Source organism: Sapajus apella, unplaced genomic scaffold, assembly GCF_009761245.1.
Source record: "Sapajus apella isolate SASKATOON/1434 unplaced genomic scaffold, GSC_monkey_1.0 scaffold26, whole genome shotgun sequence".
NCBI classification, from domain to species: domain Eukaryota; kingdom Metazoa; phylum Chordata; class Mammalia; order Primates; family Cebidae; genus Sapajus; species Sapajus apella.
The window spans coordinates 18618488-18635322 of NW_022436966.1; the positions used below are offsets into that span (position 1 = coordinate 18618488).

The 16835-nt window shown below is 42.4% G+C and overlaps 1 protein-coding gene across 5 annotated transcripts in view; it reads right to left on the reverse strand.

The window, feature by feature from the left end:
- Nucleotides 1-16835, reverse strand: part of SPTBN1 (spectrin beta, non-erythrocytic 1) — a 214328-nt gene that overhangs the window by 148762 nt on the left and 48731 nt on the right. The window contains exon 1 of one of the 5 annotated variants that reach the window (XM_032292125.1): nt 750-843. The exons of the other annotated variants lie outside the window; for them this stretch is intronic. The gene's annotated coding sequence lies outside the window, so the exon portion shown is untranslated. Of the gene's footprint in view, nt 1-749; nt 844-16835 lie in introns of those variants that run through there. 5 annotated transcript variants of the gene reach the window in all.

Sequence of the window (16835 nt, forward strand, 5' to 3'; positions counted from 1 at the left end):
GAGTGTATCTGTAAAAGATTCTTCCCGGGGCTGCAGGGAAAATAGATTCTAGGTGGCAACAATGGAAGCAGGGTACACTTGGGAGGCTGCTCCAGAGATGATGGTGGTGCAGCCTTGGGGGTGGCAAAGTGGGGGTGGTTAGAAGGTGGATGTGCTTTGGAAGGAGAACTGACTAGACCTTAGGCACTGAGTAACTGAGCTACTGCTATGCTTGATGCCTAGAGGGGGGTTAAATTTCTGCATATTTTAAATTGTACTTCAGGGACTCAGGCTCAGTCAGGCATACAAAGCTATCTAAATAAATTGTTAATCTGCAAATATGGCCAGAGGTTGTGGCTCATGCCTGTAATCCCAGCACTTTGGGAGGCTGAGGCAGGTGGATCACCTGAGGTCAGGAGTTTGAGACCAGCCTGGCCAACATGGCAAACCCTGTCTCTACTAAAAATATAAAAATTAGCCGGTATGATGGTGCATGCCTGTAATCCAAGCTTTCGGGAGGCTGACGTGGGAGAATTGCTTGAACCCGGGAGGCGGAAGTTGCAGTGAGCCAAGATCGAGCCATGGCACTCCAGCCTGGGCAACAGAGCAAGACTCCGTCTCAAGAAAAAAAAATCTGCAAATATAAGAAGAAGGCGGAAAAAGACAACCCCCTTTTTATTTTAAAGTGGTATGAAGATATCCCAAGAAAAAAAGATATCTATTTATCAACATCTTAAAACTCAAAAATTTCTTGTAAGGTTTTTTTGTGCCTGGATGCTTCATTTAGTGAAAGCCTTGTTCAGTGAGCACCACGATGTACCCTGGGCCAGAGTCAGCAGACCTCCTCACCACAGCCTGGGTGCTAACCAAGCCAGATACATACCACTCAGCACCAACGAAGGATCATTCAAGAGATACTTCCTCCCCACTACATACGCCACCACACAAAAAATAAACAAAGCCATATACGTAGAAAAGAAACATTTATTGTGCTTGAAACGCAGTTTTAAAATTCTAGCACATAACCACACATGCCACATGCAACCAAGTTTCCATGGTAAATAAGCGGAAACAAATGATCTGCACCTTAAATAGAGATTATTCGGTGGCACAAGCACACAACTGCCTGCTCTTTTGTCATGGGCTGCTTTCTCAAATGGTATCCAAGAACATCACCAACACATCCCACATGTTCCTGAGGAAGAAGCACCGAATCCACCTTACAACTGAGCCACAACATCTGTGACTCAAACTGTCATCTATCTCTGCTCTAAGAGACAAATCCTGAATGGAAGTAAAATCCTGGATTCTCATCAGACATAATTGATCCCAATAGTACACTAATGGGTAGATTAGTTTTCGCACCTACATTAGCAATATACTTACAGGCTTTCATAAAAATACAAACATTTCAGAAACCTAATCCAGTAAGTATATTCTATTGAATGATCTTACAGTGGCATTTAACATTCAAAGTCATAACCTCTTCCAAAAAAGAAAGAAAATTAATATTATCATGCAATCATCTGACCTTGAATAGTTAACTTTCATGACTATTATCAATATCAAAGACTTTTATAAAATTCATCCTTGAAGGATTCTATCTCTAGGGAGAAAATGTGAAAGTGCTATTAATCCCAAATTCTGAAAGTTCAGAGAGTAAAATTTAACCCAACTCAACCCAAGGTGAAACCCAAACAAGGCATGCCTCACCCCAGATAAGTTTTGGCTATTTGGTGCCACCTGCTGACCAATGAGAAGAAGCCTCCAGGGCAGCTATACCTGCGCTGCAACATCCATCGTGCGCAGCCTGGCCCTGGCACTGGTCCCAGCCCTGGCCCTGCCCCGACCTGGGAATCTCTCTTTCTCCCACTGAACCACTAACTCCTTTCCATAGATTTCCTTTTTTTTAATTTTCTTTTTTTTTTTTTTTGTGCACTGGCTCAATCTCGGCTCACTGGAACCTCCACTTCTCAGGTTCAATTCTCCTGCCTCAACCTCCTGAGTAGCTGATGTAGATTATAGGCGCATGCCACCATGCCTGGCTAATTTTTTATTTTTAGTAGAGGCAGGGTTTCACCACGTTGGCCAGGCTGGTCTCAAACTCCTGACCCTCAGGTGATTCACCGGCCTTGGCCTCCCAAATTACTGGAATTACAGGCATGAGCCACCTTGCCCAGGCCACAGATTACTTAATAAATAAGTGTTAATCCTTGTCTTAAGCTTAAAATGAGTCATTCAGACAACTAAAGCCCTGTTTTCCCTAATGTTCTTTCTTAATGGTGTTTCTTAAAAATACTGCTATTGTTCCTTGAAACAGAAAGGTTAAGCCAGGAGCGGTGGCTTATGCCTGTAATTCCAGCACTTTGGGAAGCCAAGGCAGGCGGATCACTTGAGCCCAGGAGTTCAAGACCAGCCTGGACAACACAGTGAGACCCCCATCTCTACAAAAATTAAAATTAAAAAATAGCCAGGTGTGGTGGTGTGTGCCTGTGGTCCCAGCTACTTGGGAGGCTGAGGTAGGAGGATCACTTGAGCCTGGGAGGTGGAGGTTGCAGTGAACCATGATTGTGCCACTGCACTCCAACCTGGGTGACACAGCCAGATCCTCTCTCAGAAAAAACAAAAAACAAACAAAAAACCCAGAAAGGTGAATGGGAAGTATCCAAAGTATCCACTAGTCTGTGTACAAAATATATATATCAGCCAGGCACAGTGGTTCACGTTTGTAATCCCAACAATTTGGGAAGCCAGGGTGGCCAGATCACTTCAGCCCAGGAGTTTGAGACCAGCCTGGGCAAGATGGTGAGGTGCCTTTCTCACCCTTCTTCACTATCTCTACAAAAAATACAAAAATTAGCCAGGCATGATGGCACGTGCCTGTAGTCCCAGCTACTTGGGAGGCTGAGGTGGGAAGATCACGTGAGCCCAAGAGATTGAGCATGTGGGGAGCCATGATGGCGCCACCACACTCTAGCCCAAGCAACAGAGTGAGACCTGTCTCAAGAAAAAAAAAAAAAAAAAAAAGGCAATGCTCTGAGTTAGCTATTCTTTTGATTCAACTGTTTCACTCAAGTGTCTAGAATTTGAGACAGAGTTTTTTGTTTTGAGACAGAGTTTCACTCTTGTTTCCTAGGCTGGAGTACAATGGCATAATCTTGGCTCACTGCAAGCTCCGTCTCCCGAGTTCAAGTGATTCTCCTGCCTCAGCCTCCTAGTAGCTGGGATTACAGGTGCGTGCCACCATGCCCAGCTAATTTTTGTTTTTTTAGTAGAGATGGGGTTTCACAATGTTGGCCGGGCTGGTCTCGAACTCCTGACCTCAGGTGATCCACTCACCTCAGCCTCCCAAAGTGCTGGGATTACAGGCATGAGCTGCCACACTCAGCTCAAGTGTCTAGAATTTGATACTAGAGACATCTTTTTTCTTCAATATTCTCCATCTGTCCAAAGACAATGTCCTTTGTCCAAAGATAACGCTGACTATTTACAGTGATAGAATCCATTTATTATTTTCAGGGCAATTTCAAAGCAAAATATCTATCACTTCCAGCCATGAGGAAAAGGTCCCCTTCTAGGCACTCAACAGCAGCAACAGAGGGACCTGAGGGTAAAGAAGTCAAGTCAGGGCAAGAGTATGGAAGAGTGTGCCCATGGCATGGGGACTCCAAACTCCAGCATGCTATAAACATCATTAGCCTCTAACCCACTTCCACATGGGACGGGGCCAGCTGTGAGGACAGTTTATGTCACACATACAGGGGTCCCAGCAGGTTATCTAAAAAGTGCTATTGGCCATGCCTCCATGGGCTATGAAGTCATCTGTACTTCTTATATAGCTGTGGGAAGATTAGGAAGAGAAGGAAGGCTTGGCCATCTTGGAACTCTGCCTGGTGGTTCCACCATTAGGAAAACGGGAAAGGACTATAAATGGCTGATACAAGAAAAGGGAATCATCTCCCCTCGAAGAGAAAGGCCCTCACCCCTCTACTAGCATAATGAGAGCCTGGATTCTTCTGGACTTGATCACCACAGTAGGAGCACATTAAATAACTTCTGAATGAATAAAAACGGTAATACGCTGTGTATGACAGGGGTAATGCCCATGTTCTTTGTGACTAGGTTTCAAGAAGATAGTTCCAAGTGCCTATCTACTTTCCCCGCTCTTCTCCATTGTGGGGTGGGGTGGGGTGGAGAGAGAGAGAGAGTGTGTGTGTGTGTGTGTGTGTGTGTGTGTGTGTGTCTGTGTGTGTAAAAACAAGGACTATGTAGGAAAAAGCCAAGATCCTCCCTCTCAAAGTACTCTTGTCTAATCCATGTCCTATGAACTGGAATTTTCCATAAGATGCACAGAAATTCCAGAGGCTTTATTATTTTCTCCTTCAATAAGCAGACACTAAATTCATTTCTTCAAACAGGTGGACCAAGGCAGAAATGGATGTGGAAACTACTATCCTGAACCTGTGAGGCAAAGAGGTTCCTACAGCTGTGGCATGAGCTACCACAGGTCATAATCATTAGGAAAGAAACTGGAATGTTACCATTCCAGGTTTTAAGACTGTTCTATCTATTCTCCACTATATTGATTAAAATTCATAAAGTCAATACTTGGCACAGCCCAGAGGGGAAATACTTTATCTGTTCTTTTACTTCCCAAGATGCCACATCCATTTTCTAAGTCGCCACAGGTACTAGATAGATACGCAGGTTTTTGTTCTAGGAAGAAACAATGATTCCCAGGCTACTCTCCAGCGCCCTCTTCTGTTACTCTACAAAATCTCCCTTGGTGACATCACCCACTTCCCCGTCTGTGCGAGTTACCCCGTGCTGACAGCTGCTCCCTGGACAGTGAGGTGCAGGTGTCTCCTAACAATCACTAACTCGGCCTAACACCAAACTCACGGCCCTCACCTCTGTGCCCTGCGTCTCCTCCACCACCCCTCACTGAATGGCACACCCACTTCTCCCAGCTGCCCCAGCCAGACACCTTGCAGTCACCTTTCATTTCTCCCTCTCCCTCCACAGGGTGGCCCTAAGGTTGCTTGTACCTCCTGAAAATCTCATGAGTTAGTTCCAGCAGTAGTTTCTCATTCCAGCTCCTCATCTCTCATTGTAACCCTGAATCCATCCCCTACAATGCTACCAGAAGGACCGTGCTAAAATGTAATTCCAGTCATTTTATCCCCGACTAAAATCTCCCAATGGCTCCCGATGCCTTCAGAATAATGCCGAGAACCCTTAGGAGAGAAAATGAGACTCTCCATGAGGACACTGCTCATCTCTCTAGCCTGGTCCCACTATCCATGTCCTAAGCTCCTGCCACTCCCGAGAGAGAAAAATCATGTTCTTGTCTCAAAGGTGATAGCTCCAAACCTATCACCTGGAACAGCTCTTGACTCTTTCCCCAAATCCTAGCTCAGGTATCACTACAACCAGGAAGTCTCCTCAAATCACTCACCACCACCACCACCACCTGGTCTGAATTAGACAACCTTAGATAGTGCCCACATACACTCCCTCTGACACCTTATGCACCTCTGGCCTATCATTTCTAAGACTGCTTCATAATTACAAACCTTCTGTTTACTTATCATCAATAAGCCATGGCCTTTTGAGGTCACGTCCCCATCACTCTGTCTTTATAACTCATAGCAGGGTGCCTGGTAACATTAAGCGCTTGCTAATTATTTGTTTGTGAATGGGCTGCCTGGGCGGGTGGCAGAGGGAGGGTTGGGAGGTAAAGGCATGGGCAAAGACAACTGAAGCTGCCACTCTGGTACGATCTCCAACAGTCACAAAGCCTGAAACATATACTCTTCTGACTTACATAGATCTGGTAGACACTCCGCTTTCAAGGAAGTCACATTTTTTAAATAGGCTACTAATGAATGAGTGCACATTTAATAAGGTGCTTCTCCATGCACATAAAAAAATTTAGATTTCTCTTTTTAATTTGTAAAAAAAAATATTTTTTGTATGAACTACTCAGATTTCAGAGAATAAAACAACAAATAGAGAATACAAGGACTTTTCATTGGCACTACACACATGCACACACACATATACATACACTTCCTTAATACTGCATCTTAATTAAAGGCTCAAATAAATTAAAGTGAAGAAGGTGACCAACATTTGCTAATCCTTTTCGAGGAAGAAAACTATGTAACAATTACCTTGGTAGAATTCATACACCCAAATGTTCTGCAAACACTTAAAACCCTCCCACTTTATTCACAAAAGACTTGAAAAAGTGTACACCAGATGCCAATATGCTATCTTTAAAAAGTCCTTCTAAGGACACTGAAGGTACCAAACTGTGCAAACTGCGTGTCTGCGAATTTGGCTTCAACTATCTCAACTGTTCATTTGCCAAAAAGGAGCATCTGCAAGAAACCACTGTTTCTTAATAACTGGCTGAATTGTTACTCAGGTTCGTGGGGCTAGTGCCAAATAGGAACCAAGATTCCATCCCAAACATTCAGAGTTCTCTGCTCATAAATACAAAGACACACACGAAAAGTTACAGCATGAAAATTCACAACACAAGGAAAGTCACAAGCATACAATGTCCATTATAAAAGTAGCCTTCAGTTTTAAAACAATCCAGTGTACTGCAGCTTTACAGGAACACATCAACTGTAACAAAAAAAGAAAAAAAAAGCTGGGTGCAGTGGCTCACACTTGTAATCCCAGCACCTTGGGAGGTCAAGGTGGGCAGATCACAAGGTCAGGAGTACAAGACCAGCCTGACCAACGTGGTGAAGCCCTATCTCTACTGAAAATACAAACATTAGCCAGGTGTGCTGGCGGGCACCTATAATCCCAGCTACTCAGGAGGCTGAGGCAGAAGAATCGCTTGAACCCGGGAGGTGGAGGTTGCAGTGAGCTGCGATCGTGCCATTGCACTCCAATATGGCCAAGAGAGCAAGACTCCTTTTCAAAAAAAAAAAAAAAAAAAAAAAGGCCTGATAATAGCTATATACAGTCGAGCCAAAATTCACAAAAGCAGACCATCAGACCATCCTGAGAGGGAAAGGTTCTCTGAGACCTACTAATAATTATTAAATCACTAAATTCTTGTTAATAAAGTATTCTGAACTTCAAATATTCGATAGCTGTACTTTTGTCTATTTTATTTATCAGTGACAGAGTATAGTAATATTTCCCACTATGATTATCAGATTTTCTTTCTCATTCCCTGAGTATGTTACAAGATCATAATTATTTTATCTTCTTGGTGAGCTGTTAACATTATGAAATATTGCTTTATCCCTATTAACATATGAACTCATTTTGATTGATAGTAATATTTACCTGGCTTTTCTTTTTTTTTTTTTTTTTGAGACGGAGTTTTGCTCTTGTTGCCCAGACTGGAGTGCAATGGTGCAATCTCCACTCACCTGCAACCTACACCTCCTGGCTTCAAGCAATTCTCCTGCCTCAGCCTCCTGAGTAGATGGGATTACAGGCATGCGTCACCATGCCTGGCTAATTTTGCATTTTTAATAGAGACAGGGTTTCTCCATGTTGGTCAGGCTGGTTTCAAACTCCCGACCTCAGATGACCCACCTGCCTTGGCATCCCAAAGTGCTGGGATGACAGGCATTGAGCCACTGCACCCAGCTATATGTATTTTCCTATCCCATTATTTCAAACTCTCTGTAAACCAAAAATAAAATTCTAAGGCCCCCAACCATCAGAATGGACCCTTCCTCTTGGCCAAGGGCATCCCAGTGCGATACCTGAAAATCTCTTTCACTCCATGATGGAAGAGGGGGTTGGACATGCCTCACTATCCCCCACCTCCAGCATCCAGAATTACCTGAAAGTCTTTTTCAGGCCATGATGGTAGAGGGGATTTGACATGGCTCATTACACAGACCTTAGGTCGGATAAGAAATACTCATAGTCTATTCTCTGAAATCTGCTACCTGGAGGCTTCACCTGCATGATAAAACCCAGGTCTCCATAACCCCTTATGGTAACCCAGACATTCCGTTCTACTGATAATAACTCTTTCAACGAATTGCCATCAGAAAAATTTTAAATCTTCCTATGACCTGGAAGACTCCCCCTATCCCGCCCTTCCAGATCGAACCAATGTATATCTGACATGTATTGATCGATGTATTGTGTCTACCTAAAATGTATAAAAGCGAGCTATACCCTGACCACCTTGAGCGCATGCCACCAGGACCTCCTTAACCTTGAAAAATAAACCTTCTAAATCGACTGAGACCTATCTCAGACATTTTGAGTTCACACTTCTAGAGTCATTTTGTTTTTAGGTATGCCTCTCTTTGTTTAAATCTACTGCAGGAGTCTCTGTCATTTAGTTGGCAAGCATAATCCATTTGCATTTATTAGGACTACTGCCATATTTGACGGTTCAGTCAACTTATTTTCTATTTTCAATCATAATTAACAAAAACATGGAAAGTGGGGCCCCCAAGAGCTAAACAATCAAGTCACACAGCTACGACGTTTTTATCATAATATCTATATCACTACTGAATCTTGTACCGTAAGAACACAATCAAGAAAATGAAGAAACCAAAAGGACTTGAACCAAGTATGTACGGCTCCAGATCCCATGCTTTAAATGTACAAAATGGCCTACCCTCTAAGGCAAGAACCCTTTAATAGTGGTCCATGTCAGAAAAACATCAAAAAGACTCAAGGTTTTTAAATAATTGAGGAAATGAATTGCCCCCATCAAAGTCTAATTATGGCCTAGGGCAGTTACCCAACCAGCCAGGTCTCCTAGCTTGTACATACACAATGGGGTGATATTGCCCCCAAAAGGAATGAAAATTCATTTTGGGTATGAGGCAAAAAATTGTATTCTTTTTTTTATTTTTTTCTTCTTTTTTTTTTTTTTTTTTAGACGGGGTTTTGCTGTTTCCCCAGCTGGAGTGCAATGGCGTGATCTCGGCTCACCGCAACCTCCGCCTCCTGGGTTCAGGCAATTCTCCTGCCTCAGCCTCCTGAGTAGCTGGGATTACAGGCACACGCCACCATGCCCAGCTAATGTTTTGTATTTCTGGTAGAGACGGGGTTTCACCATGTTGACTAGGATGGTCTCAGTCTCTTGACCTCGTGATCCACCCGCCTCGGCCTCCCAAAGTGCTGGGATTACAGGCTTGAGCCACCGCGCCCGGCCTAAAAATTGTATTCTTTTTCATGTAAGCATAGATATACAATGTAACTATGGCATTAAAATTTCATGGGTGAGCAATTAGGACAAAAAAATGTCACACTGGGTGTAGTGGCTCACACCTGTAATCCCAGTGATTTGGGAGGACCAGGCAGGAGAAACGCTTGGGGCCTAAGTTCGAGACCAGCCTGGGCAACAAAGTGAGCCCGTCTCTACAAAAAAATTAAAAACTAGTCAAGTGTGGCGGCACATGTTTGTAGTCCCAGCCACTCAGCAGGCTGAGCCTGGGAGGCTGAGGCTGCAGTAAGCTGTGATCACGCCAAAGCACTACAGCGTAGGCGACAGAGCAAGACCCTGTCTCAAAAATAAATAATATAAAAAATTCCAACTGGGGGATGGGAATAATGAAAAAAAATGATGAGAAACACTATCCAAACTAAAGAAAACAATGCTTATCTGTCTTTTTTTTTTTTTTTTTTTAAAGATGGGGTTTCCCCATGATGGCCAGGCTGGTCTTGAACTCCTGACCTCAGGTGATTCACCCACCTTGGCCTCCCAAAGTGAGGATTACAGGTGTGAGCCACCGCACCCAGCCTGCTTATCTCCTTTAAATGAAGATGTAAACATCCAACAGTTTCACCTTGCCCACTGCCTAGACACAGCCTATTTAACAAGACAGGGGAATTGCAATGAAGTTATTCACATAGAGCTGGCTATGCAGGAAAGCAGAGTTTTATTATTACTTAAATCAGCCTCCCCAAGAATTTGGGGATTGAAGTTTTTAAGGATAATTTGGTGGGTAGGGGGGCCAGTGAATCGGGAGCTCTGATTGGTGGGGCCAGAGAGGAATAGGGAGTTGAAGCTGTCCTCTTGCATTTAGTCAGTTCCTGGGTAGGGGCCTCAGGAACAGATAAGCCAGTTCATCCATCTGGGTGGTGCCATGGAGTACAGAGTCTGCAAAATGTCTCAAGCACTCATCTTACCTTTTGTGTTATCCCCAGGAGCACTTTGGGGAGGTTTATAATCTTGCAGCCTCCAGCGGCATGACTCCTAACCCATATTTTCTAATTTTGTGGCTAATATGTTAGTCCTACAAAGGCAATCTAGTCCCCAGGCAAGAAGGGGGTTTTATAATCATCTTTGTTTTAAAGTATAAACTAAGTTCCTCCCAAAGTTAGTTTGGCCTTCGCCCAGGAAAGAACAAGGACTGCTTGGAGGTTAGAGGCAAGATGGTGGTTAGTACAGATCTCTTTCACTGTCTCAGTTACTGTTTTGCAACGGTGGTTTCAAACACTGTAAAAAGCCTTAAAACAGTGAAGAGCACATTTCTCTGTACTAAAAAATTAAGAATATCACATATCATGGGTTCCATTCATTATGTCTCTGATGTAAAATCTCAGAGTGGCTACTCCACACTAAAACCAACGTGTGTACTTTAAAGGAGCAGTGAAGATTTAGCCATCTTCTTCCTACAACATTCAAAGGCTAAAATGCCATTATGAACCTCCATTTCCAATATTCAGAGATAAACCTCTTTCCTATATAGATGGAAGACGCCACTGGAAGGTGGTTCTAGCTTTATAAACAACACAGCCCAACAGACACTTTTTTTTTTTTCTTAATGGGCAAATTCAGCCAGGCTCTACTCTTTGAAGGAGCAAAATTCACCCTTACTATAATGGAAATTAATTGTTTTAAAAGATTTCACTAATGGGAAATACATTTTTATTTTAAAACATTCTGCCAAAAAGATCTCATCACCATGGTTCAAGAACTTATCATTATTGGCCGGGCACGGTGGCTCACGCCTGTAATCCCAGCACTTTGGGAGGCCAAGGTGGGTGGATCACGAGGTCAAGAGATTGAGACCATCCTGGTCAACATGGTGAAAACCCCGTTTCTACTAAAACTACAAAAAATTAGCTGGGCATGGTGGCGTGTGCCTGTAATCCCAGCTACTCAGGAGGCTGAGGCAGGAGAATTGCCTGAACCCAGGAGGTGGAGGTTGTGGTGAGTCGAGATCGCGCCATTGCACTCCAGCCAGGGTAACAAGAGCAAAACTCCGTCTCAAAAAAAAAAAAAAGAACTTATCATTATTACAGGCTATAACCATGAATACACTCTACAACAAGAAACTATATGGGAGAGAAACATGGCATCCTCCTCACCTTCCTCCACTTACGGAGCAAACGGCGCAAGGAACAGTGATATTGCAAATGGATTATTTGAGTCCCTGACAAGAAAATTCTTTATATGCTGCATAGAAATGTATCCTTCTTTACTATTTATACATTAAAATTTTAAAGTTCCTTACCTTACTTCTTTGCTTATCTATGATACTCTCTACATTCAAAATATAATTTTATAAGTTCTAATATTTTAAAAAATCAGCTGAATGTTAAAAGTAGATAAATCCAGAGAGAAAGGATAATTTTTCCAACATTGATTTATAAGCTTCAAAATCACCTAATTTAAACCAACTAAAATATTTTTTAAATCCAACCAAATAAATACACAGCTATTTTCATATATATGGCAGTTGAAGGCCATCCCTGTTTCTGTTCCACATACAGAGAAGAGCTATTAAAACTGAAATTAGCTGATGTCTTCTGGTTGACTAAATTATCTTAAAAATAGAAATTATTAACTCAATACAGACCTAGCACCATGGTCTTATGGCTAATGTGGGGTTTCTAAGCCACTATAAATAATGATTTGCTTACATTTACTTCCAAATAGTTTTAAATTACATTAGAGTATTGTTCTAATGGTGCTGCTGCCAAAATACCAATCCTGAATTTCAGTGAGTTTGGCATTTCACTGCCTTATTCGTTGAGAAATTTCTTAAGTCAGTATCACATGTGCCTGAACAACACAGGAACAATAAAGCACTTCTTATTTGTAAGCTGACTTCTCCTAGTGCAACACAATGCCAAAATCCTCTGTAAATCTAATAGGTGGAAATGCATATCTCAATTACCTGGAATGAGAATGAAAGAAATAAGTAAAATTGCACTGAAAAGCAACACTATATTAAGTGATATGTGAGACACATATACCCCCCACCACAAGCTCTGCAAGGGCCAGCATCCTCTCCATTCTGCTCTGTTTTTGTTTTTTGTTTTAAGACAGGGTTGCAGTCTTGCCCAGTCTAGAGTGCAGTGGTACAATGTTGGCTCACTGCAACCTCTGCCTCCATGGCCTCAGTCTCCCCAGTAACTGGGACCATTGGCACACATCGCCACTCCTAGCTACTTTGTGTATCTTTTTTTAGAGGCAGGGTTTCACCATGTTGCCTAGGCTGCTCTCCTGGGCTCAAGTCATCTGCCTGCCTCAGCCTCCCAGAGAGCTGGGATTATAGGCATAAGCCCCCATGCCCAGCTTTAAACAACTAGTACCCAGCATAGCACCTACGCCATAGCAGGTGCTCAAAAACAATTGTGAAATACAACACAGATGGTAGGAGCAGTGTCGCCGCACAGTAATCTAACTCTAAAACACAATGCTTCTTCCTACCTAAATAGTACGTACTTTGGATCGCAGTAAAATTCTCATTGTTAGACAGGAACAACCTTCTCTTTACTCAGATTCATTTATTTATAACTTTATAAGTTGTACATTTATTTTCAACGGTCACAAACCATGAGGGGTCATATTTGGACAGAATTACAGTAATCACTAATTTCACAATCTCACAGGTATTTTGCTTTTAACATATTTATTTTAAACATAAGACGATTTTAAGATCATTTCCCTGTGTAAAATATCCTAAATCCTAGACTGTCATGGCAACCTAAATTTCCAGAGATTTATACTGTATTAAATTTTCTCAAAGAGCTGTTCAAATAACTACCATTGCTTGCGTTAACACTGCAGCAGTAAGCCTTTCCCCTTTGTATGCTTGATAAACATTTCCCAAACTTACTTAGAAATCTGCAAACTTTCAAACAAACGAAATGAGTAAAGGTTAGCCTATGATACTTGAAAGGAAGAGATGAGCAATTTTAGAAAAAAACATTCAAGTAACTATCCTTTTAACATGATCAAACCTCTATGAGAGGGGTCCACAACGCCCAGGCCCCACAGCAGAAGGTGAGCAGTGGACAAGCAGGCGTGGTACAGCTACTCCCGATCATTTGCATTACCTACCGTCTGAGCTCTGCCTCCTGTCAGATTCGTGGTGGCATTAGATTCTCATAGGAGTGCAAACCCTACTGTGAACTGCACGTGAGAAGGATCGAGGTTGTGCACTCTTTATGAGAATCTAATGCCTGATGATCTGTCACTGTCTCGTGTCACCCCCAGTGGGACCGTCTAGTTGCAGAAAAACAAGCTCAGGGTTCCCACTCGTTCTACATCATGGTGAGTTGTAGAATTATTATTATTTCTATTTTTGAGACAGAGTCTAGCTCTGTCGCCCACGTTGGAGTGCAGTGGCACGATCTTGGCTCACTGCAACCTCTGTCTCCCAAGTTCAAGAATTTCTCCTGCCTCAGCCTCTGCAACCTCTAGCTGGGATTATAGACATGCGCCACCACATTTTTAGTAGAGACAGGATTTCACCATGTTGGTCAGGCTGGTCTCGAACTCCTGACCTCACTCAGGTGATTCACCCACTTCGGCCTCCCTAAATGCTGGGATTACAGGTGTGAGCCACTATGTCTGGACAGAATTCTTCCATTATGGATTACAATGTAATAACAATAGAAATAAAGTGCACAATAAATGTAATGTGCTTGAATCATTCTGAAACCATCCCCATGACCTGTCACTGGAAAAACTGTCTTCCATAAAAACCAGTCTTGGGTGCCAAAAAGGTTGGGGATCACTGCTCCATTACTAAAATTTGTTTAAACCTGATGAATCTGAAAAGAATTTTTTAAAAATATTGTTTAACAATACAGTCTATACAGTCTGGAATCCATTAGAAGTCTGCACATGACTGCTCAAAAGCTTATTTTCAAAGGTACTCAATATCAAGCTTGGTAACAAAAGTCAGTTAAAGTAAATGTGGATTCACTTTGGCTTTCCAGAATATCTAAACATGAGTATGCAAGAAAAATGAGCCACAGTGTCTAAAATATTACCATAAGTTTAGAACCACAAAGGAGATCTCTGATTTACAATGTATTATCATAGGTGACAGCCACAAGTTAAGTATGTCTACTGCGGGGCCAGACCCTAATCTAACTGAGCCAATCAGCCCAACACCCAGGCTGAGGATAACTCACCACACTTTCCAGAAAGTCACAGGATAACGCACAGCCTGTCCAAGGCTACATGGGCTTACAATTCAAGTTTACTTGGCCCCCACTATTATTGCTCAAATGACTTCAAAATGAAAATCAGGTCTTAGTTGGTGAAATCTTCAAACAGGTATAAGAGCAAAAGGAATCAGCATTTCTGTGTTCTCCCAATAGGGGAAAAAACTTAGAACAACAAGATCAGGGCATCCAGACCACTTTACATTTCTTTAAAATCTCCCTGGTGATGTGATTTTTGAAACTGCATTTTTCAACTACTTACTTGACTAAAATCAAGCACATAACATCATCTCCTTGAAATATGTCACTAATAAACAAGTGTTCTATTTCCCAAAATATCTGCAATATAACAAGCACTTTGTTTTTCCTATCTCAAAATGCTTTCAAAGCACTTGCTTCTTTTGTCAAAATCAGCATCACAGAAGAATGAGCCGGATGGCAGGACAATTTGGAACATTTGGAGGGAGCTAAATTCTGTTAGTATTCTATGACTCTACACAGAGAGAAAAATCAGGGGCTGGGTACCCAGCAGTGGCTGGATTTTTAGTGGAGCCTGAGTATTACGGACCAAATTGTGCCCATCTTTCAAATTTGCATGTTGTAGGAGTAACCCTTAATTTGACTGTAATTTGGAGACAGAGCCTGTAGGGAGACAACTTTGGTTAAGTGCGGTCATAATAGCAGAGCCCTAATCCAACAGGACTGGTACAGTTTTTAGAAAAGGAACAAAGAGACGCTATGGTCCCTCTGCACCCACCCATTCGCACAAAGGAAAAAGATCAGGTGAGGACACAGTGAGGCAGCGGCCATCTCCAAGCCAGGAAGAGAAGTCTCATCAGAAATCAACTGACAGCACTCTGATCTTGGACTTCCACCCCACAGAACAGTAAGAAAATGAATTTCGGTTGTTTAATCCATACAGTCTGGCATTCCGTTATGGGAGCCTGGGCAGATTAATATACCAAGTGAACCCTAAAGCTACCTTCTGTGCCATTAAACTCCAATCTCAATCCAAGGATCCTGTATTTAATGAAGGCTTTCTAATCTCATTAGCAATGGCACTGCTAACTCTCAATATCTTGTAATTTTAAAGATAAGGACAATGGATAAATGAGAACCAGATCAGCCTAAACTTTACTTTCTCAGGAGAGACTCTTCTGAAGCCCCCAGTCCCAGCCCAGGGCCTCTCCTGTTCTATGTTCTTATTGGTCTGTACTTTTTCTCACTGAATGCACTATGATGGTGTTCAAATAATTACCTGTGTAATTATTTGTTAAATGACTATCTTGCCTGAAAATGTACTGTACTCGTCATGAACTATTAGGTATTTCTTTTTCATCAATGTATCCCTAAATATAGCACCTAGCTCACAGAGCATAATAGATAAATGTTTAATAAATATGCTTTTTTTTTTTTTTTTTTTGAGGCGGGGGTTTAACTTTTGTTGCCCAGGCTGGAGTGCAATGGCGCAATCTCGGCTCACCGCAACCTCCGCCTCCTGGGTTCAGGCAATTCTCCTGCCTCAACCTCCTGAGTAGCTGGGATTACAGGCACGAGCCACCATGCCCAGCTAATGTTCTGTATTTCTGGTAGAGACGGGGTTTCACCATGTTGACTAGGATGGTCTCAGTCTCTTGACCTCGTGATCCACCCGCCTCGGCCTCCCAAAATGCTGGGATTACAGGATTGAACCACCGCGCACGGCAATAAATATACTTTATAATTAAAATTTTCTCAGCTTCGAGGAGTCTTAGAAGCATTTTCCCTATCAATTCCTCTACTATCAAGAAGAAAAATTTACTCAGTTCATCCAGTGGTAAATTTTTCCAAATGTAAACAATAAGTAGTAAAAAAAAACACAAACTCTTAAAGATTGAGTCATCTACATTTTTAAATTAAATTTACATGATAATTTTTAAGTTTTCTCACTGACCAAATAGCTTCGAAAGCAACTTCAAATTTCTAAGACAAATCTTCATTGCCTGCTGAGCAGCCATGCTCAAGGATGCCAGCTCTGGGGCAGGTCCATGGCCTGGCCAGCCCTTTCCTCATCACCTCCAAAAGCACATGTAGCACAGGGAAGGGCCCAGGGCCGAGAGGGGATTCAAATTGTTCAAGCACACATATAGTACTGGATTCAGACTTTTTTAATAAAGTACTCAAGGTTAGAAGAGATAAAAGCTGACAAGAATTCAAGGAAAATGTGGCAAGCTCAATGTGAAGCAACAGCAGAAGACACATTGTTAGACACCAAGGAAGGAAAGGAAGCTTCATTGTTAGACACCAAGTTAAATCACTCCAAGTACTGACCAAGCCAAGAGTCTCCAGAAGGGGCAGCCAGGCTGTAAGACACCTAGGAGGCCCAGCCTAGAAGCTAGGACCCCTGGGTAAAAGTCTAGGAGCGACACCTGGCAGGCATGTACAGGAGCCCC